Source organism: Ailuropoda melanoleuca, chromosome 5 (assembly GCF_002007445.2).
Source record: "Ailuropoda melanoleuca isolate Jingjing chromosome 5, ASM200744v2, whole genome shotgun sequence".
Taxonomy (NCBI): domain Eukaryota; kingdom Metazoa; phylum Chordata; class Mammalia; order Carnivora; family Ursidae; genus Ailuropoda; species Ailuropoda melanoleuca.
The window spans coordinates 130,306,596-130,329,940 of record NC_048222.1 but is presented as its reverse complement, the minus strand read 5'-3'; the positions used below and the strand labels follow the sequence as shown (position 1 = coordinate 130,329,940).

Below are 23,345 nucleotides of genomic sequence, written 5' to 3'. Positions count from 1 at the left end.
TTTCCACAGAGGAGGGTTTACTGCTTGGTTCCCAGTTGAGGGGGGTGGAGCTGGAGCAATCCTTTCAATTTCTCTCTCCACCTGTTTACTGAATCATTTCCATATGAGGAGAACTTGCTAATGAAACCAGTGGAAGCTGACATCCACTGAGCCACATTTTCACATTTTTAACTAGTTGATGAATAAAACAGGTTCCGTTTTGTCTTTTCATGGCCTGCTCATAGTTTGCTGAGGACGGTGGGCCCTCTGCCTTTTGTTTCATGCCATAAATCGTCCTGGTCAGACCCACTCAAGATTCAGATGGAAGGAGGGAGGGAGGTGACTGCCAAAGGAGTGGGTAGTCCATTGGACATTCTTGAATCCAAGTTGCTTCAAACAGAACTTCTCTGAAGCCCCGGCACTGTACGTTATCAGGCACTGCTCAGTTTAATAATGCATGTATCAATCTCCAACCAACTCACTATGTGTTTATATTCAACTGGAATCCAGGGGAGGAGGAAAGAAGGAATGAGTGAACAGCACTTCAGATCTCTAACACCAAGTAACACAAATATAAGAACATAAATTCACCTTTGCAGACTTGGAGTGGGGATAAACAAATTCTACATTTCCAAAATTTTATTTAATTAATAAAGCACAACCAGGCTACTAAGGTATGTATTTTCATGATACATTTGGACAATCATGCATCCACTGGACATAATTTATTGAGTTCCTACCACGTGCCAGGTACAGCTTTAGGCACTGGGAATCTTTCCGCGAGCAAGACAAATGAAGATGGACGTCACAGCACTTCAGAACACACAAGCATAGAAAATAACTTCAGGTAAAGAGAAGAGCTGTGAAGACAACTAATGCAGAGTGGGAAGAAGCAGAGTGAGGAGAGCCAAACAATCTCAGAGGAGATGGTCAAGCATAGCCTGTCTGAAACGAGGTGACCTGAGAAGAGCTCTAAAGAAGGCAGGCACCGGCCGGGGGCCAGTGAAGGGCTGGAGAGAGAGTGCGCCCAGACAGAGGGAACAGCCCAGAAAAGGCAAATAGAAGGGCCCTGGAAGTGAAACAGAAGGAGCCACCGAGAAAACAAGGGCATTGAGAGCAGACAGATGGCACAGGCCCAGTCACACACTGACGTCCAGATTAGAAAGCCATCTACACAGGTCACGTTACCCCCAAAAACTTACATAGAAAAATCTGCTACACGCACTACAAAAACTTATATGTCAGGATTTTAGCATATATTGTCCAGAAAAAAGTTTGCCTGTTCCTACTACCTTATATATTCACTGCCGTGTTTCTCAAACAATTCCTGTTTTCTTCAATGCCAAAGGATTCTCAATAATCATTTAAAAATCTCGCTAATGAAACGCCAGACCTCACTGAGGAGGAATTTAATTTTTGATATTGTAATTGCTAGAAGAAGAACTTAGGAGTATAAACACCTACTATTTATCTCTCACATATTTAGGTGTGAAGCTATGGGAATTTGTAACTTCTCACTAAAAAAACCCTCATTCTGAGAAGATCTCCTTTAGGAGGCACTAGAAAACTGTACCACGTTCCTACTTGCCCCTCAAGGCGGAACCCTCACTGCCCACTGACAGATAGAAAGGACCCCTCTATAAGTCTCTTCAAAGAGGACATCAACTCACCTTTCTTTAGGCAGAGTAAACAAATAATTTTAAATTTTGGGGTATAAAGTCTCCTTTCCTGGTTCCTCCACGGCGACAGTAACAAAACTGTTTAAATTGACAAACAGCTAAATTAAGCAGAATGAACGGCAATGCCATTAGACACTTGAAAGAAAAATGTTCTCAGCACCAAAATTTAAAACCTCCAACTGCTAGGCAGAAGCTAGACTCTAGCAGTAGAAGGAATACCCCAAGGCAGAGTCCCAAATCCTGGAAGAGGAATGATAAAGACAGGAGCTGGAGAGAAGGACGGTGATAAGTAAACTACACATTGAAAGTCTGGGAATACAAACGTCCTGGCCTTGTGGCTTCCAAGACCTTGGGGCGGGACAGATCAAGAGCCCTGGGTGCAGAGCGTGCCCTCTCTTCTTCCACCTCTGCCCCAGGGTAATCCCTAGACTGATTATAATACATTTGCATTATGGGTACATCCTCCCTTCCCCCCCCCCCCAAGGAGAAGGCTGCCAAGAAGGTTCTGGCACAAAGCTCATAGGGTCAAACTCCCCCTCCCAACCTGTGGGAGGAGTTTCCCAAAAGACTAGAAGCAGCTTCCTTTAGAGACCACCCCACTGGAAGTCATAGCTCCACCCCACCCAGAGAGACCCAATAATACCCAATCTCAAAACAACCTAGGGGCTGGGTTCCACCTCTCAGAATGTGCCCCCTCCCACCTTGAGGGTGTACGTTCCCTTTAATGAACTGCTTTGTGCTTGCTACTTTCCTGCTGGCTCTCTTTATTGGAGTGCAGATCCCCACGTAAATCTTCTGGGGAATCCCAGGACTGAGACCTCCATTCACACAACAGACTCTCACTCACCCATAACACCACTACTGTTGAAATCCACACAATCCAGCCAATTTTATGTAGGGAAACACCAATGGCTCTGTCAGTGACAAATCTCAGTTTGAAAGGATAGCACTGCTTACAGAAACTAGTCAATGGCCCTTCTAAGTCATACATTCATCACCTGGTATTAAGTACCGTGTGTATCAGATGGGCTTGACATTTGGAATTCTTTCTTCAAAGATGTGAAATATAACAAAGATTTCTCTGATTTATAGTAAGCACATTTTGCCAGGGGCGTTGTTTGTTCTTCGTATATTTCAGCTTTCTCCCAGGCCCTTTGGCTGCAACTATGTCCAATTATTCAGTATTAGTGACTCATTTCCAGTCCATTAGATGTAAGCACTCTCTCGTTGTCTATTATCTTCTTACATCATATTACAGCTTAAAAGATAAGCACAATTTAATTTCATATTAAAATTCTGATGAAATCTGTCACTTTCAATACATTCAAATTTATTTTTTTTAAGATTTTATTTTTATTTATTTATTTGTCAGAGAGAGAGAGAAAGAGCACAAGCAGGGGGAGTGGCAGGCAGAGGGTAAAGCAGGGTCCCCACTGAGCAAGGAGTCAGATGTGGGACTCCATCCGAGGACCCTGGGATTATAACCTGAGCAGAAGGCAGACACTTAACCAACTGAGCCACCCGGGCGTCCCTCAATACATCCAAATTTATATATTGATTCACTTTTACTTCTATTCTCATAACACTATCATAGTTGTTACATATTCGTAGTTGAAATAATTTTTTTGGTCATTAACAGACCACTGCCCGTTTATTTTATTCTAAATACCCTTACTCAAATGACTTTTAAGTTCCTCCGCAATCTTTGCAGGCTACCTGTCTTCTCCAACTTTCAAATGCCTCATTCCCCTATCCCAGTCTTCAACACTTCACTGAAACTCTTAGATTATCTGCACACATGACTTGCATCTTCCCACCCTAACCACAGCATTCTCCTCATGAAATATCTAAAAGAGACATTCAAAGATAATCTAAGCCATCCTTCCTCTCCAGAGAAACCAAGTGAAAACTCTCCAGACAGATGGCTACCATTAAAGTCTCCATTTATCTATTTTTAATTTGATACTGAACCCTGAGGTAATAAATTGAACATTTTTAAAGTCTAACAAATAAAGAAGATATTCCTCTTAGTATCATGTTCCAGCATCTAACTAAGCTCTGCAGCCAAAGTGTATTTTTTTTCCTGTCAAAACTGGTCTTCCAAATACCATCATCTTTCCTTTGAATTTTCACGAAAATGAAATGTATTGGTTACTGTCCTACTGAGGATCTCCTTCTGCATGCCTGGGGGCCTGTAATGAAGTGAATGTTCTCTTCCTGCAGCAAAAACCGTCTCAATCCCAAACCCTGTCTGATTTGCAAAGACCTCCTAAGCCAGTTACACAAAAAAAAATTAGCTAAGGTGGGGAAGGGAAAAGAAACCCTCACATAAAAACAAAAAACATTCACGCTTCCATATAGGTGTTTATATGTTTCTGAATTTGCCACTTAATATTAAATGTAAATTGTAACTGTGTAGGAATTTGGCAGGTTCTAGTCTCTGTTAAATGCTATGGACATCACTTTTGAAGTGTCCAAGAGAACATGCCACTATGGATCTGTCCTTTCTTTCAGACCAAAGATGAGTAGTACTAAATGTAAGTCACACTTGATTTTGTCTTCCCACCCAGTAAAAAACAGAAGAAATCACACACACACAAAGATTCAGCTCAGCAAGAAAAAATCCTAACTTGGTTTTTTTTTAAGATTTTATTTATTTATTTGACAGAGAGTACAAGCGAGAGAGCACAAGCAGGGGGAGAGGCAGAGGGCAGAAGGAGAAGGCTCCCCACTGAGCAGGGAGCCTGACATGGGGCTCCATCCCAGGACCCAGAGATCATGATCTGAGCCAAAGGCAGACATTTAACTAACTGAGCCACCCAGGTGCCCCCTAACTTTCAAATAAAAGGAAAAAACTGGCAATAGGTAACCAGTACAAATTTCTTTCCTTAAATTTAATTGTTTTTCTGTGTTAAATTGGGTCACCTATTTATTATTTGGATAGTTAATTTTCACAAGAAAAAAATCTACAGTGTTATTTATTATTCTCCTTCTCTATTATTCTGAATGCCTGGGGAATTTTTTTACTCACTATATAATAGGAGATTAGTCATATTTGCCATCAGACACGGCAAAATGTAACCAATAGAATTTTATTTAACATATGGTAAAATTTAATGGCAGTGAAGTACAGTCAGTTTCAAAATATATAGTAATAATGTCCTTAAAGAGAAGTCACAGTATGTTATATGATTTATTAAATAAAATATATTCCCTTTCCTATTTTTCAACAAGGCTTTTCAAAGAAGCTAATTTTAAGCACTAAGATTTAAGGCATGGATATCTTTAGAGTATACAATGTCATCATATTTTTATATTTAAATTAAAGGCATTTTTTTTCTGTTTTTAACTGAAGTTAGGCCAGATGCCCTGCCTTCCGTGTCTAATTAAACAGATTTCAGGATATCTTTAGAAGCACAGAAAACAAGTTTGCTCATGTAATCAGTTCAGACACCACAACATTGTCAGATTTATTTTTTTTAAAGATTTTTATGTATTTATTTGAGAGAGAGAACAAGAGAGATCACAGAGGGAGAAGACTCACCTGAGCAGGGAATCCAACGTGGGGCTCAATCCCAGGACCCTGAGATCATGATCTGAGCCAAAGGCAGACACAACCGACTGAGCCACCCAGGAGCCCCACTTTGTCAGATTTAAACCAAGGATTGTCACTAGGAAATTAATGATTTATGGTTTCTAAACAAAGGGCATGGGGTTTTTTCCTGTTGATTTTTCAAAGGATTCTGTTTAAAATTCTTGCTTGTTTTGGGCTTATACAGACACATACACAGAGACACACACACAGAGACACACACATACACACACATATCACTGTGGCATATCTGCTTATATCTCCCCCACCCCATGCAAACTATCTAATCCCCCCAACCATGGATTCCCCCCCAACTTCAGATGGAAAAGCAGACAGAGAGAAAACAGACTTTAACAGATCCCAGTCTCTTTAACTGAACAGCATTCAGAATATAATGCACAGGAAGTTAAATGACTTAAAAGGATTGATGTGAAAAATCAGGTCTGTTTTTCATTACAAATAATTAGTGCCCTAAATATGTCAAGCTGAAAGGAACGTCAGAAAAGTATTCTGGCTTGGGGAAAATGCTGGACTAGGAATCAAAAAGCGAGGTGTTACGTAAGCTCTATCACTTCGGGTGAGTCATTCCCTCTCACAGAGCTGAGCCACGGTGTCCTGACCTCCAAAATGGGGGTGATAGTCCCTGCCTCATGACCTTAGAGAAACTGCGCGAGCATCGAATGAAGTAAGATGCAGGACAGCACTGTATACCGTGGATATCTGTAATCACAAAATATTAGGAAACAGAGGCTGACGGTGGCTAACAGACACCTTCAACATAAATGCTGCTTTCCAATGGCACAGCTGGAAATATATGCACCATTTTTCTGCAATGCTAACTTCTACCAAGGAACAAACATGAATGACACCCTACATACCATGATTCACATCCAGACACATAATCAAATAGCCTTTGCCTGAACACCTGAAGTAAGAGCAGATGCCTTGAGAAGGTAGTAGCAAATCCAGATCCCATTTCAGCTCAATCGACACTCTAACCTTTGGCCAAAGTGGTACATGTTGCTCTATGACCAACCGCCATCAACTCCATCCAGCCCTGTCCTCTTCAGTAGTTTTAATTTCTCTTATACACGTGGACCTCCAAATTTCTAAAGGCAAGAGTCCCTCCTTCTCTTTATTTTCTCTTCTACAAGACAAGTAACACTTTCCTTGTCTGATGTGATTTAGGTTCTTTCACTATCCTGGTTGTCCTCTATGGATGTACATGAATCTGTCAAAGCTCTCTTAATGCAGGACATAAAATGGCACACAAAGGGCCATATGACCCATGATCTGGGTGTCAGGGCAACTGATGCAACTTAAAATCACAAGGCTTTTTCGGCTCCATATCTTACATTAAACTGATTTGCCTTTATAATCAACTAACCTGTATCAAGCACATTCTCGAGATTCAGTCAGACACAAAGGCAAGTTTCACGGAGCAACTTGGTCAAGTTTACGTAGGTAAGTACGTCCTATCTATATTAGGCAACTGACCATTCTGGGTTAGAAACTTTTTATTTGGTGATGGTCTCAAAAAATATTTTATTCACCAGAAGCTCAGCTAATGTGTCTTTTTAAAAAAACTGCCATTGTCTTTCTTTTTAAAGTTCAAAAATATTTTATAAGAGTAATGAGAGACTTAATGTTAAACTTTTAAAAGCACTCCTTTTTTAGTCTTCTTTGCCTTCCAGGGTATCTTGAAAATTGATCTATTTTTTTAAAAGAAGGAATAACTAACAAACTGAAAGACATAGTCAAAAGTGCATCAGCTTTTCCAGAGTAAATTTATGAGACAGCCTTCACAGCCATTGTCCCTTTCTATAGTTTTACAAACATGTTCAGGTATTCAGATTTCAGTGACATTTTTGGATAGACAAGTGTTTTAAGCGTAAAGAATAAAGCAGGGTCGCCTGGGTGGCTCAGTCGGTTGAGCGTCTGACTCTTGATTTCATCGCAGGTCAGGATCTCAGGGTCGTAAGATCCAGCCCCGGGTCGGGCTGGGTCCTGGGCATGGAGCCTGTTTGGGATTCTCTCTCTCCCTCTCCCTCTGCCCATTCCCCCCCCACTCAGCCTGTAAATAAATAAATAAATAAACAAATAAAATCTTAAAAAAAAAAAAAAGACTAAGGTAAATTCAGCTGACATTAGCTTATTATACCCATTGCTTTAGGGGTTTTCTGTAAAGAACATGCAAGGGTTAGTGTGTGAATACTGCGCCATCTATTTTGACTACTTAGTGGCTTTTCTACTTTTTGATTTTTTTCAGTATCATAAGGCAGATGACTTCTCTATAAGTGTTATTTCACTAACAAATTAGAAAACCATATTAATAAAGTCAATATGTCTCCTGACAGTTTGGTAACATCCATCAGATCCATCAGAAACAATTCACAAAACTTCAAATCTAATTAGTTTTATGAGACTATAGTGTTGCCCAATTGTTTAATATAGATTTGAAACTTACACAGACTTAAAGCCTTGAAGTCAACTTCTGGAGAACATTCTCTATGGCATATTAAAACGGTACACAAAATGTGCCAAACAATAATAAGCAAATTTGAGTAGCAAAATGCCAATCATCAGACATGAAATCATTGGAAATGGTTGTGTAAAAGACAATGATAATTTCCAAGATCCAGAGATCACAGTTTTGATGGTATTTTTAGAATAACATGCTTTGTATCTGAAACTTCAGGCAAAGGTATGGAAACACCGAATGCCAAAGAGCAGAGTGCAGTCCGCACAGAGAAAAAATGAAAAAAAATCTACTTTTCCTTTGATCCTGATCTTCTAACCCATGTTCCACTGCTATAGTCATCATGTTTTCAGATTTTTTTCTAAAATACATGGTTTTTCTACAGGCAATTAAAATTAAATCTACCCAAGTCATTTAAATTAATTATATTCTCTTCATTCACATCTTTAAAATGTACATAGTTAACACAGACCAAATGAGTTATCTTCGTGTAAGAATGAACCTAAGACAATAAATGTTTCCCAATTACTAAAGTTTATCCTTTCCCTTCTCATAATTCTGTGATGAACAAATTCTAAAAAGTGACATTTATCAGTAAACAACATTTATTAAAAAACATTTACTGTACATTTCTTTATCAGTTATTTTAAAATGTACTATGAAAGGCACAAATGAAAGTCTAGAAGACAGTTCCTTTCCTCAACATCTTCAGTATTAATGAGGAAACAGAAAACAAATATTTCTTTAACTCACAAAGCAATGTGCTGATTATTATAAGGTGATATATATATGACCTTCATACATTTCAAAAGCATTTAGTGCCCATGGGTGTAAAGTAACATACAGTGCCAGGTCCCAAGAATGGACAAACATGAAAAATCAGTGTCAGAGCAGAGAAGAGTACATTACAGAAAGCTTCCAATCAAGAAGATGTGCAAAAAGAATAAACTTACCAGGCCTGAGACCATCAGGCTTAGAAAGTCTGACTTTAAGACTGGTCCTTGGCTGGCATGTGGGAACTCGGGTTCTCAGAGTGTCCCTAGTCTACCCTGGTGGACAAGATGGTTCACTGTACCTAGACTGTACAAACAATTTAGTTTATGCTTAACACCTGCTTTTCTTCTATAAATCCGGGATTTTGTTACATGCAAGACATAAAATACCTACAAGTCCCTAATAAAAACCTTGGGTACTAAATTTCTAATGGGCTTCCTTGTACAGAAATATCGCATGTGTGTGGCTGCGTTTTCATTACTGAGAGAAGTGTATGCTCTGTGTGACCCCTCATGGGAGGGAGAGTGCATAAATCTACACATGGGTTTCTCTAGACTCTACCTGTGCCTTTTCTCCTTATGATCTGACCATATATCCTTACTAGGTCAGCGCAATAAATCTTAGCCATAAGTAAAACTATATGCTGAATCCCATGAATGCTTCTAGTGAATCTCTAAATGTGGGGGTGGTCTTGGCGACCCCCCACACATAATGAGTTCAGTCCAGGTGCTGAATGAATGGGATACAAATTTGTCAACAGAAGAGGCAGAAGGTCATTTCAAAATCAACAGAGTTTCACTGAACACATATTTAACTTACACAAATTAAACTACATCTGCTCAACCAAAGGAAATAGGAAATGAGGGAAAAAATCAAAGAAAGAAAACAAATTTAAACAGTAAGGACTATTCCTTTTCATGGCCCACAATTTTAATTATATGAGATTCTTGCCTTAAGAATTGGTTTCAGAACCTAAGCCCTGCATAAGATGTGACTGCACTACAGAAAAAATTATACCAATAATTGATTATCATGTGAATCAATAGGTTCTGGAAGGAAGTCATGGCTTTAAAAATAAAAGAAACAAGTAACTGCAAAAGAATACCTGGGTATAATCTACTTATGAAATTGATGTGAAGTACAGTCTAAGGAAAGTTGCAAATACTCCAAAGCTGTAAGCCTGGGTGATCAGGAATTGACACTAACAGGAATTGAAAAGCCAATGTCTACTTGAAGGAAACAAGAAACAGGAAGTGATATGCCCTAGAATTCAGCTTGGGAACTTTCATATATAAAAAGAAGACCTAAAAAGAAATGTCCTTTTGGAATTAAAAACCACAGTTAAGGAGAGAATGAAAGATGAGTGGTAAGTGTTGATTTAGAAGCCTTGAACATTGATACCTAATATCTGAAAAATAGAGTATAGAAGGAGAAAATTTGACAGACTAACCTTCTAGAAGCTTTGACTCCAAAGCAGACAAAACCATACCAAAAGGCATGTTTCAGGTAACTACAGGAAGGAATACAAACACAAAATGTAAATAATATATATGTTATATGCAACAAAGAGGAAAGTAGACAATTCTCAAATCTTCCTTCCACACATCTAGCCCATTAGGTTGGTTGGCCCATCACTCAACTCTCCATCTTTGAACCATATAGTGACACAGTGTAAAGATGGCAAAATATGACCCTCACATATAATTCACAGAAGGCCCTTGTATGTCACAGAACAGTATCAGTAAGGGTGGTTAGCAGCATACCACCTGAGTTAAGGAGTGTTCAGAAAAAGAAGTCTTCTCCAAGAAGCTGATCTTGACTTGCTCCTGAAACATTTAGGTTCCTCACTCAAAATTTCTAGCTAAAGCTCTTACTTCCTATCGTCCAAACATAAACAGAAGAACTGGCTCAAAAGGGGCCACACATCTATGTTGTACATGCTTCTCTCTTACTGTAGCTCATTTTCAAGAATTCTGCCAAAAGTCCTGCGTTGCCAGGAGGCAGGATCACTGGAATTGGAATATCTCCCCCTTACAGACCAAGCTGCATCTGGCACTAGTACTGCTCTGGCAACAAAAGGCCTGGCAAGGAATGCCATCCAAAACCTGAACACAAATATTGCAGTAGAGGATGCTTTTCTGATAGAAAGAAAGAAAGAAAGAAAGAAAGAAAGAAAGAAAGAAAGAAAGAAAGAAAGAAAGGGAGGGGGAGGGGGACGGAAGGGAAGGGAAGGGAAGGGAAGGGAAGGGAAGGGAAGGAAAGGAAAGGAAAGGAAAGGAAAGGAAAGGAAAGGAAAGGAAAGGAAAGGAAAGGAAAGGAAAAAAGAAAGAAGAAAGAAAGAAAGAAAGAAAGAAAGAAAGAAAGAAAGAGAAAGAAAAAGAGAAAGAAAGAAAAGAAAAGAAAAAAAGAAAAGAAAAAAAAGAAAAAAAAGAAAAGAAAAGAAAAGAAAAGAAAAGAAAAGAAAAGAAAAGAAAAGAAAAGAAAAGAAAAAAAAAACCCAGCTGGGGCTTTCCCCTTGATCAGATTTTCTTGCAGCTGGTGTTACATGTCCAAGAGCCCAGGGAGTCGGTGGAACTAAGAACTCATCCTGGAGGGGGAGCCCTTCAGAAAAGGACTGGGGCACTCCAAGGGATCTTTCAAGAATTGTGGTCCCTTCCAGAAATGCGGGCCTAACTGGGCCATTTGGGTGGAGCCCTCTGACTCCACCACTCAGGCCTCACTCTCCAATCCCCTCACCTCTGAGGACAGTTCATGGATTATTTAAGAACATGGGCGGACACTGAAATTATTCAGTCTGCCGTTGCCAGTTCAACCCAGACATCAACCCTGCTCTGACTCTGTATCGTAAAATCCTAAAATTGCATTTTTGATTTGTTTCTCCCATTGGACAATCTCATTCCCAGCCTAGTCCGTAAGTGACTGCACTCCTGTCCAGCTTGCTTTACACCCTGTGTAGTCCTTCTAGTGGCTGGCTTCTTTTTCCTCAATCTCAATCTTTTTTTGGCAGAGTTGTAGCCCTGCACTGCTGGATTGCCCCAGGCCAGATGAAGGCCAGTCCCGTCCTGCCAGCTGGAACTCCTTGGTCCCCTACATGCCATCGGTCCCACTTCTCTGGGATGCATAACCAGAATGGTGGATTATACTCCCCGGCATTAATTTAGACCCTCCTCGTAGACCGATCTCCTGGATTCTCATGTACCCTTGAACCGAAATCTTACTCAAACCCAGCTGCTTCTGGCTCAGATGTTCACATCTCCTGGCCAACAACATTCACCAGGACCACCACCTGGTCCAGACTTCCCTCGTCTGACCCACCCTCACCTCCAGCAAAGCTTCCTAAACTTTTCTTACAGCATTTTCATAATGGAGTATTTTTCCACATTGATTCAAAATCTATCTTCAAATTCATCCTTCACCCTGCCATCAGAGTTCTCTTTGTAATTCACACATCTTCTCATAGGAGGGCCTGTTTAAAAGCTGCCCATTGGCTGTCGAATGTCCAAACTCCTTAGCATGACATACAAGGCCTTCACATGCTGACTTGTCTCACCTCAGCTGGAGCCACTCTAACGTCTTCCCACTGCACTGAGGTCTCAGCGTGAGCACCTAACAATTAGCTTTTCTGACTGTAATGTAAATGCCTGACATTAAGATTTGACTGCCTTGGCATCCACTTCAAAGACCTCCATTTGAATGAAGATACTGACAGCCACATAGCTAAAGAGCCTGGCTGCCCCACTCATAAAGATCCCTTTTTAGAGACCTCTGGTTGACATAGATAACTGACCATCTGACCACTTGTTTTTCCCTTCCCATGCTTTAATCCCCACCCACTCTTACGTTTTAAATTCACCAATAAAGAGTGAACCCACAAAAACCTAGACACCCCACACTCAACTCCAATAAAGGCAGAACCCCAGGTCCACACTCTTTCACACACACACTCTCTCTCTCCATGACCTCACCATGTGGCCCTAGGCATGCCATGCACCCTCCAGGACCCATAAGTAATAAACATTTTTTTTCAAAATTCCCTGATAGTTGTTTGCTGAGGTTCATCTTGCAATCATAGTAAGAACCACAAGGACCAGCCCAGCCACAACATTGTCCCCGGTGGGGGAAACGTCTCCGGGGGCTAGCCAAAAAGTAGCATGGACCCAGGTGAGTGCCCCCGGCATTCCTCCGGGATGCCCAGCACTACTACCCATTGGCTGAGCCTGACCCAGACACAGGCACACACCCACACACACTGGGTCCCGCCTGTCTAGAAGCACACATCCCCTGTCTAGAGCAGGGAAAGGCGCTCACACTTGCATCTGAGAGATGCTAACGTGAGTCAGATTCCATAATGATGAAAGTCTCCCATTTGGATCAGTATCATGTTACTTCTACTGAACATATGCTTTGTATTTAGTCGAATTCATTCTCTGAAAACTGAAACATAAAAGGATCCTGCTTTAAAGAACAAATAATAATAGTAATAACAGCTAACCGTTATTGAGTGTTTATTATGTGTCACACTCTTGGCTAATAAGCACCTTTACACATAACATACAATATATTCCTCAAAACAACCCCATGAGGTAGGTGCTATGTATTAACCACGTTTAACAGGTAAGGAAACTGAGACACAATCAGACAATCAGAATAACTTATCTAAGGTTTCACAGCTAGTTAAGTATTGATGCTAGGGTTCAAACCAAGACAGTTTGATTCCAGAGCCCACCACATTACACTAACTCAATATCCTTAAGCCTTGGTCTCTCATTGGCAACTGGTAAGCAGAACTCTAAGAATGACTCCTCATGACCCTTGAAAATACCTTGCAGTTCGAGTGTAGGTGGAACCTGTGAGGACAATGAGATATGGCTCCTGTGATCAGGCTATCACAGGATATCACAAAAGGGAGAATACCTTTGGGGAGCCTAACTAATTACACAAGCTGCGATTAGTTAAAACCCATCCATTTCCTCTGGCTGGTAAGCAGAGAAGTCAGAGAGCCAAGAAGGCTTTGACATGAGGTTTTTCCATTACTGAGATGGTAGGGCTGCAAGGCGACCTGATAGGGAACCCAAAGCTGCCTCTGACCAACAGCCGGCAACAGAATAAACACCTCAGTCCTATGACATGAAGGAACTGAATTCAGCCAGCAACCTCAATGAGCTTGGAAGCAAACTGATCATCGAAACTTCCAGATGAGAACCCAGCCTTGCAACAACTTGATACGGTTTTATAAGACCCTTAAGCAGAGAACTCGCCCAGATTTCTCACCTACAGAAAGGAAGATTTTAAAAAGGTTGCTGCTTAAGCCACTGAGCGTGTAGTGATTTGTTATAGGCAAAAACAAAACTAATACCCAGCTCCTGGTACCAAAACCTGTATTCATTTTCTACGGCTGCACCACAATTACCATAAACAGAATAGCTTAAAACAATACTCATTTCTTATCGCACAGTTCTGTAGGTCAGAAGCCTAGATGGGTGTGACTGGCTTCTCTGCTTTGGGTTTATAGGGAAGACTGTGTAGGAATCTGCTTCCAAGCTCATTCGGGCTGTTGGCCAAATTCCAGCTTCTTGAAGCTGTCTGACCAAGGCAAGTCCTCACTGCCTTGCTTCTTTCACTTCAGATGAGATGATAAATGGTGATTTACAATCTACATAGTACTAGTTACATAAAAAGAATGCAAATACCTTTAAGCGTAATATAAATGTTTAATGTAAGGGATTTAGTCTTATATTAAATGGAGGAAGGGAGGAAAAGAATAGAGAAGGGACCTACTACATATTATTTATAAATTTTAACGCTAATTCTTGGGTTACAGAGATAATCAGTTCCTCTTATAAAATTTAAAAAAAAAATGTTTCTACATTTCCCATTTCATCTGTTTTTCCCAAATCTTAAACCTTCAGTTATGGGTTTTTTTTTTTTTACATTTATTATACAGCTGCCAGTATACTTTCACTAGTATAACAGAGACATCAAACTTGCATCAAGAATTTAACACATAAGGAAACCACTGACCATAAATATTTTTCTATTACTTTTCCACCTCGTAAAGATGTAATAAACCATTAAAACTACAGATGTAGAACACAATAAAGAGAAGAAGGTGGGGAAACTGATGCTCAAAAGGCACTATACGATATTGGTTTGAGTTTTTAAAAGTGTGATTACCAAACTAGGGCTTTCCTTGAGGGAGTGTTTTTAAGTTTGCAACAAACTACCTTTAAAGATAAGCCACCTAAAATTAAAAAGTGGCAACAACACCTTCTTTGTCCAGAGATATCTCACTTCTCTGGCAGCTGTTAACACGAAAGTGAGAAAAACTCGTCCTGTGCATACACAAAACTCTAATATTAAACTCTGATGATCAGCTCACTAGACCCATGACATCACCTTCCAAATGTGTTCACCGGGGGAGACAGACAACATCGGGAAGTTGGAAGCAATGAACTTCCACAAGACAGAACTGCTTATACACATGGATAATATCATGTTCTATCTCACGAATATACATAACATTTTATTTTCAGTAACAAAGAGTCCCTATTGACTCTAATACCCACTGTTTTACTCATATATTATTAGCCTCTTATACTTCCCTTTAATGGTTTTTTTTTTTTCTCCTACAGAAATACCTATGGCTCTTGAGCTTTTACCTAAACAGAAACTGGAAAGGTTCCTATATAATATCACAATTCTTTAACCAGATGTTTTGGAAAGCTGATTTTTTAAAAAAATTATTTTAGAAAGATAATATAGCTCATAAACTGTTTACACAACATTTTCTACAGAGTTTGGAACACCATCCCATAATCAGACACATTCACATTTCTGCACTAAATGTATGGATAGTCATGCTAAATAGGATAAAAGCAAAAGGCTATAAAGAGCCATACATAAGTTCAAGTCCATTTTTGCTGCTAAATAAAATATATGTATATATTATTTACATTTGGTTTTCAAAGCTTTAATTTTCAGGAATTTGGTTTTCAGAGCTTTTTGGAGTTCAGATTTCCGTATAAAGGTCTATGAACGTAGAGGTAAAAAAAATGCTTAGACAACCCATTAGAGTCCTTTTTCTCTATAGAGATGTGATATATTTATTAGAACGATGACAGGTGCTCTGGCAATGGTACCAAAAGAAAATGCAATGCCACAGAGTTAAAGAAATGGGGGAACAGAGATCCTTAACGTGCTAAATCTGAAAACAGTGGCATGGATAGCAGGTGCTCTGTAAAAGTGCTGCTCAGCACAACTAAAGAAAACAGATTTTCCTTGTGGACAACTACTCCCACACTCCCTTTGACCTGGAAGTGACACCCATAGATAAAAACAGGACATAATACTAAGATCTACAGTCTCTTCTATACACAAGAATATATTCCTCTCCTGGTCACCTGCAATCTACTTATTAATATGCAAACTGAAGACAACTTGCAAATCCTGGCAATATGTCAACAAAGCCCCTCCTTCGGGTTTTGAAATTTCTATGAGATTTGTAAAATACAAAGCCATCTTAAATGTGGACAAAAGAATATGTGTTTAGACTGATCTCTAGGGCCTAATGGAAGGGAAGATTTCAGAAAAACATGATTCGGTAATCAAAAGTTAAAAAGTAACAAATACGCACATCAAAGCATTAATTATCTAAGCTGTCCTAAAAATTCTTCAAAGAACAAAGCACTTTCAGAATAGTCATTTATCATACAGTAGAGAAATTATAGGCCAAATCATTAGATGGAATTTATGCAAGTCCATGAACATTAATCTTCTCTATATAAAAAGAAAACATAGAATCCCTCAGGTAGAATTTTATGCAAACTTTCAACAATGTTTGAAGAGCCTCCACTGTATGCAAAGAAGTTACATGAATGCTAGTGTTTTTGACTTGTAGAAAATATCACACCTAACTTAAGGAAAAATTCATTAAATCTTCTTTATGTTAAACATAAATTAGAGCTACAATTTGTTACTAAAACAGATCAAAAGCCGAGTAACCACACAAGAGCTTACATATTCAGATACAAATCCATCAACCTGCTCATAAAGAGACCTCTAGCCTGCCTGTTGTTCTCACGTTTAATTTACCACATAATAACAGCAAAAGGTCTTGGCAAACATAAAAATGTAAGCCACCCTGAATACAAACAGAGCCTGTGTCGCTATAATATTAAAGAATCAACAGATGGTTGGCGTCAGGAGACTGGCACAAATACAAAAAAAAAAAAAAAACTAGAAAGACAAGTAAATAAAAAGACAAATGTGTAGAAATTGAACAAGGTATGTTTGAACTTCATTTGCCATATTAAAAAAAAAAAAAAAACCATGTCAACACAAAAGTGATCTGGAATCTCTGTTAGGATCCACACATCTGAGGTCTTGGAAATACTCAGGCTTGATTAAGGGATGCGTGAATTATGGAATAGCAAAATCCTGCCAAACTCTGCATGAGAACACCGTGTAAGGACACTGAACATTTTTTAAAAAGAAAGAGGAGGGAGGAAGGAAAGACAAAGGAGTTAAGAAGAAGTGGAGAGGATGAACAAGGAGGAGGTGGAGAAGCAAAGGGGTAGAAAGTAAAGGAAGAGGAGGAGAAGAAAAAGATGAGGGGAGAGGTTCAGTTGGCCTCTCATTCCGAGGTTCAGCCTGCACATTGCAACCAGATTAAGGTTGAGGTTTCTAGAACAATATAATGTTATGAGCTAAACTGAAAAAAATATATATATTCAACTCTTCTATTATTCCACAGTCCAGCATGTGGGGACAGATACCCCAAAGTGCAGAAAAGTCAGGAATAGTAGCCTGCCTTAGGTATTCAGAGAGCAGTAAGGAGAGGCCCCTACAGCAGCCTGGCAGGAATGAGGGACAGAGATGGAGAGAAAGAAGGGCATAGTCCAGATAGACTAGCAAAAGCAAAGGCACACCTGGGGGTGGGGGTGGGGGTGAAAGCACTGTAAAATTATAATGAAAGAGTTAAATGTGAAGCAGGAAATATTGAGGACAAGTGTGGAGAGGTTAGCGGTGGGTAAGGTCTTGGGCTCTGGATGGCACTTGGAGGCACTTTGGAAAAAGAGTGTAGCTCACCATCATCCCAGAGTGGATTCTGGGAAGTCCAGAGTCTTCTTAATGGAAAATTTATTAGCTCAGAGTTCTAGGTAGGGTTGAGATTGGGCAGGCAAAAATGGACACTACTAGATTTCAGGCTTCTTGTGGATGGAACTGGTCTTTTTCCTAGCTTCTCAGACTCTCTTGCTCATAGAATGTGCAAACAGTTTTTGCATAGCTCCATCTTGCCTGATTTCCATCTAGCAGAGGACTGTCCTGCACAGCATCCCTCCTACCTCCTCCTAGCCTGAGCTCAAACACTTCCCTCCAAGGGGAACTCTACCCCTCTGACAGAAAGGTTTTTCTCATGTTCATGAGAAACATGCTTCTCTCCAGTCCCACATGGGTTGTGTTGTTTTGTTTTGCTTTTTAGCTCTGTCCTCAAACAGGAAAGCTAAACCACCACCATCTTCCTCATGACAACTTGTTAAACCGTATGAAGACAAGTATGATTCTGGTCTTCTTCAGGTTAAGAGCCCCAGTTCTCTGAACTGACTGACAGGTCACAGTTTCCAAATCCTTTCTGTGTATAGCTACTCTCTGTTTGAAGGTCAGTTGTTTACCAATTTCTGGATCCGTAGCTAACACCCAGAACGTGACATGATCCGTCTGATACAGTCTGACCAGCGCACAGTAAGACAGAACTATTCTCTGCCATGATCTCAAAACTCTACTTTCTTTTTTGCAGTCTGGGTTTTTGATCAAGCTGCCAAGTAATACTGCCAACCAAGATGTCCATATAAATCAAGTAAACCCTTAAGACACTTGCGTGTGAGTCAATATCAAGTCTGATATCCCCCATCTTAGACTTCAAAAATTGACTTTACATTTAGCCATACTTTATCACATAAGCATTTGGTCCATCACTCTAGTTACTAACAGCTTTTGAATATCGACTATATATCTTAAACATTAGCCATTAGGATGGCTGCTATTAAAAAAATACTAACAAGTTTTGGCAAGGATGTGGAAAAATCGCAAAATTTGCACAACATTGGTGAGACTGTAAAATGGAGCAACTACTGTGGAAAATACTGTGAAGGTTCCTAAAAAGATAAAAAACTAAATCCAGTAATATGATCCAGTAAACTCACTTCTAGGTATACACCCAAAAGAACAGAAAACAGGATCTCAAAAAAAAAAAAAAAAAAAAGGTTTGCATGCGCATGTTCATAACAGCACTACTGACAATAATCAAGAAGTGGAAGCAACCCAAATGTCCATCAACAGATGAATGGATAAACAAAACATGGTGTATACACACAATGAAATAAAAATTCAGATTTAAAAAGTTAGGAAATCCTGTCAAATGCTACAACATGGATGAAGCTTGAAAACATCATGCAAACTGAAAGAAGTCAGCCACAAAAAGACAAACACTGGGTGATTCCACTTACATGAAGTATCTAAAGAAGCCAAATTCATAGAAACAGAAAGTGGAACGAGAGTTACCAGGGGCTGGGGAGAGGGGGACATGGGGAGCTGTTTAATGGTTACAGAGTTTCAGATCTGCAAGCCTCTTCTGGCCTTACATAACCATTAACCATTAAACATTTGACTTAACTCAAGCTCTATTATACCCTACTGGTTTCTAGTGTTTACCACTTTCCGAACTTAACTACTGTCAAGCAATGTGTCTGGTATTTCATTCCAAAATTCTGTAGTTGAAGAACTTGATCATTTCCAAAATCTACCTTTCCCCACTGGGGACTTCTTTGCCCTATTCTCCATGACTTCTCAAAAAATAATAAACAGTTTCTGCAAAAACAGCATTTCTTTCAGCACCAGGTATATTATTTTTTCTGGGACTGCAAATAGAAACTAATTTAAATTAGGGCTTTCTTACTAGCTCTTCATGCATCTTGGGCTATTATCTACGCTTTATAAAATGTTTATCCAGATTTGGGGTTACTTTCATTGATGAAGATTTTCCTAATTGACCAAGTAATCAAAATCAGGAACACAAAAATCCAACAGTAAAAAATTCTATTATTGGATCAGAAGATTAAGATACGAAGTCCATACTAATGACTTTCATCCAAGATCAAAAAAACTTGGAAAGTGGGAGTAGGAAGCAGAGGTAGCAAAATGTTATCTTTTCTTTGCCTTTATTAGATGAAAAAGAGATAAACATGTAGAATTTAAAATGGGATATCTGCTTCAAAATCTCAAGCGAAGATTTTAAAAATGAAACATCTGACCTAACTCATTTGACTGGTTTCACTTGTCACTGTATTCCTAAGAATAAAGGATATTATTTCCGTATGAAAATAACAGCCAATTTAAATCACAAACAATATACTTAATGGTGAAACACATAAACACTGACATTAAAATCAGGAATAAGACAAGATTTCTTACAATACCACTATTATTTAACACTGCTCTGAAAATGTCTTTCTTTTTCTTGTCCAGTCCGGAAGCATCGTAGGTACACCTGAGAAAGCTAGTCCCTGGCTATAGGCTTCTATGTCTTTCTGAAGCACCGCCCCTGGCCCTACTGCCTAGGCCCTGAGACTAGCACCACTGTTCATGAGGCAATGGCAGGGCCTTGTGGCCTGTGGAGCAGGCAGCATAATCATCTGCCTGGCTCCGAGGCAGCAAGTCACACCATTGGGCTGTGGACGGGATCTCTTCTCTAGCAGGCAGTGGATGGACAGTGTTCTTTGCCTATGGTGATGTCAAGCGGGACTGGCCAGGCCCACCCAGATGAACTAACTGGGACATCTGAATTGGACTGCATGGCCAAAACTGGTGACTGAAGGCATGTGGCCAAACCTTCTGCATCAACCAGTTAGCCTACCCAGGGCCCTGGCTCAGGCCACCCTGGAAGTCAAGGCCTGTGCCACACAAACACAGAAAACAGATTAAAACAAAGAGAGGGAAAAGCTTTCAGCCTGCATGTCAATTCCAACTGATCCACGGTGGCTGCCTGGAGCGCTGTACCGAGAATGATCAGAGATAAAGCAGCCGCGTTGTCTTCACCAGATGTAGAATTAGAAATATAGGGCAGGGGTTTCTTCCCCAGCCAGTGTCGGCCAGTCAAGACACTTAAAATACCTCACAGGGGCAACCATGAAGCCACGGGTTCACTTGTACCCAGGAGGCAAAGCAACTAAGAAGGTTGAGCATGGTTTCTGGGGGCCATGCCAAGTTAGAATGGGACTCACCCAAGTGTCCATGAGAAAACTGGCCATATAGAAAGACCAAGCTAAAGTTAAATTTCAAAGGAAATGCTGGGAAATGATTAATCTAAGGACAAGGGGAAAGTGTGATGCGGACAGAGCAATGAAGTTAGTGACAGATTCAGTAAAAAGTAGTAGGCAAGTACAAACGGGTGTTTTGGTAGCAACTCCTTAAATAAGAAAATGCTTCCAGATATTTCTTTTTCAGGGAATAGCTGTTTAAAGGGTAGGTACCATGTTGGGTTGGATAAGTAATTTAAGTACAATTATTTCTAAAACACTAAAATTTCGGCATTACACAAATTTTGCAACTGCTTGTGCAAATTTTGTCTCCCAGAAACACCAAGCGGATGAAGAAAACTGCACCTAGTTCAACTGAGCCACACAGAAATACACAAAACACATCCACCTCAAATATCTACCACCTACCTCAGTTTCCCATATGTGTTATGAGATATATCCATCTATTTTGGATTTTACAACCTTCCATCCAATTTCAGATAACCTTCCTTCCACTACCTCTTTGGAACTCAAAAGTTCCAAACCTCCTGACATATACTTCCACAAGCACACTTCAGGTCTTTTTAAAAGTAAATTGACGTATTTATTATAGTATTTACGTATTGCTTAGCTATTTAACATGTGTAAAACTACTACCATTTTTATTAGATTCTTTTATTTTATGTGTCACTGGAGAATTTTTTCACATCACGTCCCTACCCCCATTTTTCCCATAAGCTTCATAGTTTTTATTGAGCAATTCTGTGTAGCACATTGAATTCTGGAAACACACATATCACATTATAGCAGGACTAACTGTATAGCCAAATAGCTAAAGAGAAACAAGATCTAAAAACATGAAGACCCTACAAAGTAAAAAAGCTGAAAAAAAAACACTTAAGATCATGAAATAAATTCCAGGTCTGATGTATATTCCAGGATAAAATTAAAATTTTATAAGCATTATTTAGTGGAGATACATCTGATGAAGAATCCAAGTATTCTACTTACAACAAGTCTTTGGAATCCCCAGGACACAAAGGAATGCATGTACAATTTTAGAAAAATAAAAACCACCTTCATTCTCTATTGCTATAGGAACCAAGATGTATTTTGCTTTACGTAACTTCAGTAAAATACTGGAGAAAAATTTATAATGTCATGTAGAATCAGTCAGATCCAGAGGATTTCTTAAAAACAAAACAAACTCTTATAGGGCATTCGTCATAAGACTCAAAATAGTTGTGTCATCAAGACCTATCCAGAAAAACCTCATCTGAGAAACATCACATATAATTTATTATAAATGAAAAATACTTTTTTTATGAGAAGCATAAAGACTTGCTTGCTGAAAATGACTCCAGTCCTAACTCTGAGACAAGGTAGGTTCAACAAATCAGAGTTCAGAATCATAAGCTTAGTAAATAAAAGAGCATGAGGTGAGTTCGCCTATATTTTTATGGCACCATATAAATAGAAGACTGTGTTCCTGAAACACACATGACCTTTAAAAGTAGCAAATAGTATTCTCCCCAAACACCCATATTTCTGATCATGGTTTCTTTCATGTACCACATCACTCAAGTTGGAATTGCCAGTGAACTAATCAAGCTAACATTTGTTTAGCTTAACAGTCATTTATGTGGCCAGTTGCTGTGATAACCACATTCTGTTCCTGGGATAACTTTCCAATTTAGCAATTCAGTTGTTTTTCCACTCCTGGTACCAAAGTTTAACTCTGGGCTATCTGAATGATTTTAATTAAAATGGCCTTATCTTTATACTAACTTCATGTTAAATGCTCAGGAAATCATAAAATGTAGTATGTAAGAATCTCCGGCCACATGACAAGACAAAAGTATAAGGAAATCGTTTTTAATTATTAGAAAAAAACCTGACAACCTTGTTTTCAGATCAGATGTCAGTGAAGTCACCCATTTATATCTGAAATCTCAAATATTACTTACTTAAAATCATTATATTTACATTATAGTATTGTATTATATGAAGCCATATTATATTATTATTATTTATAATTCCCATAATGGCAACTGAACATTCCATAGAGAGTAGTACAATTTTTTTGCAACAAAAGTAATACAATTTTTGAGCAGCTAACTTCTGTAGAACTTTATCTCTGTACTTTACTGTACCAATGACACCATAAGAAACAAATTCATTGAAGTCACTTCTTGATTAAAAAGCAATCTGCGGGGCACCTGGGTGGCTTAGTCGGTTAAGCATCTGCGTTTGGCTCAGGTAATGATCCCAAGGTCCTGGGATCCAGCCCCCGTCAAGCTCCCTGCTTAGCGGGGAGTCAACTAATCCCTCTTCCTCTTCCCCACTGCTCATGATCTCACTCTCTCTCAAATAAATAAAATCTTTTTAAAAAAGAAAAAGAAGGGGCGCCTGGGTGGCACAGTGGTTAAGCGTCTGCCTTCGGCTCAGGGCGTGATCCTGGCGTTATGGGATCGAGCCCCACATCAGGCTCCTCTGCTATGAGCCTGCTTCTTCCTCTCCCACTCCCCCTGCTTGTGTTCCCTCTCGCT

The 23,345-nt window shown here is 39.4% G+C and overlaps 1 protein-coding gene across 1 annotated transcript in view; it reads right to left on the bottom strand.

Moving 5' to 3' along the window:
- PRDM5 (PR/SET domain 5) overlaps positions 1-23,345 on the bottom strand; it is a 189,800-nt gene that overhangs the window by 126,938 nt on the left and 39,517 nt on the right. The gene's annotated exons all lie outside the window — the stretch shown is intronic.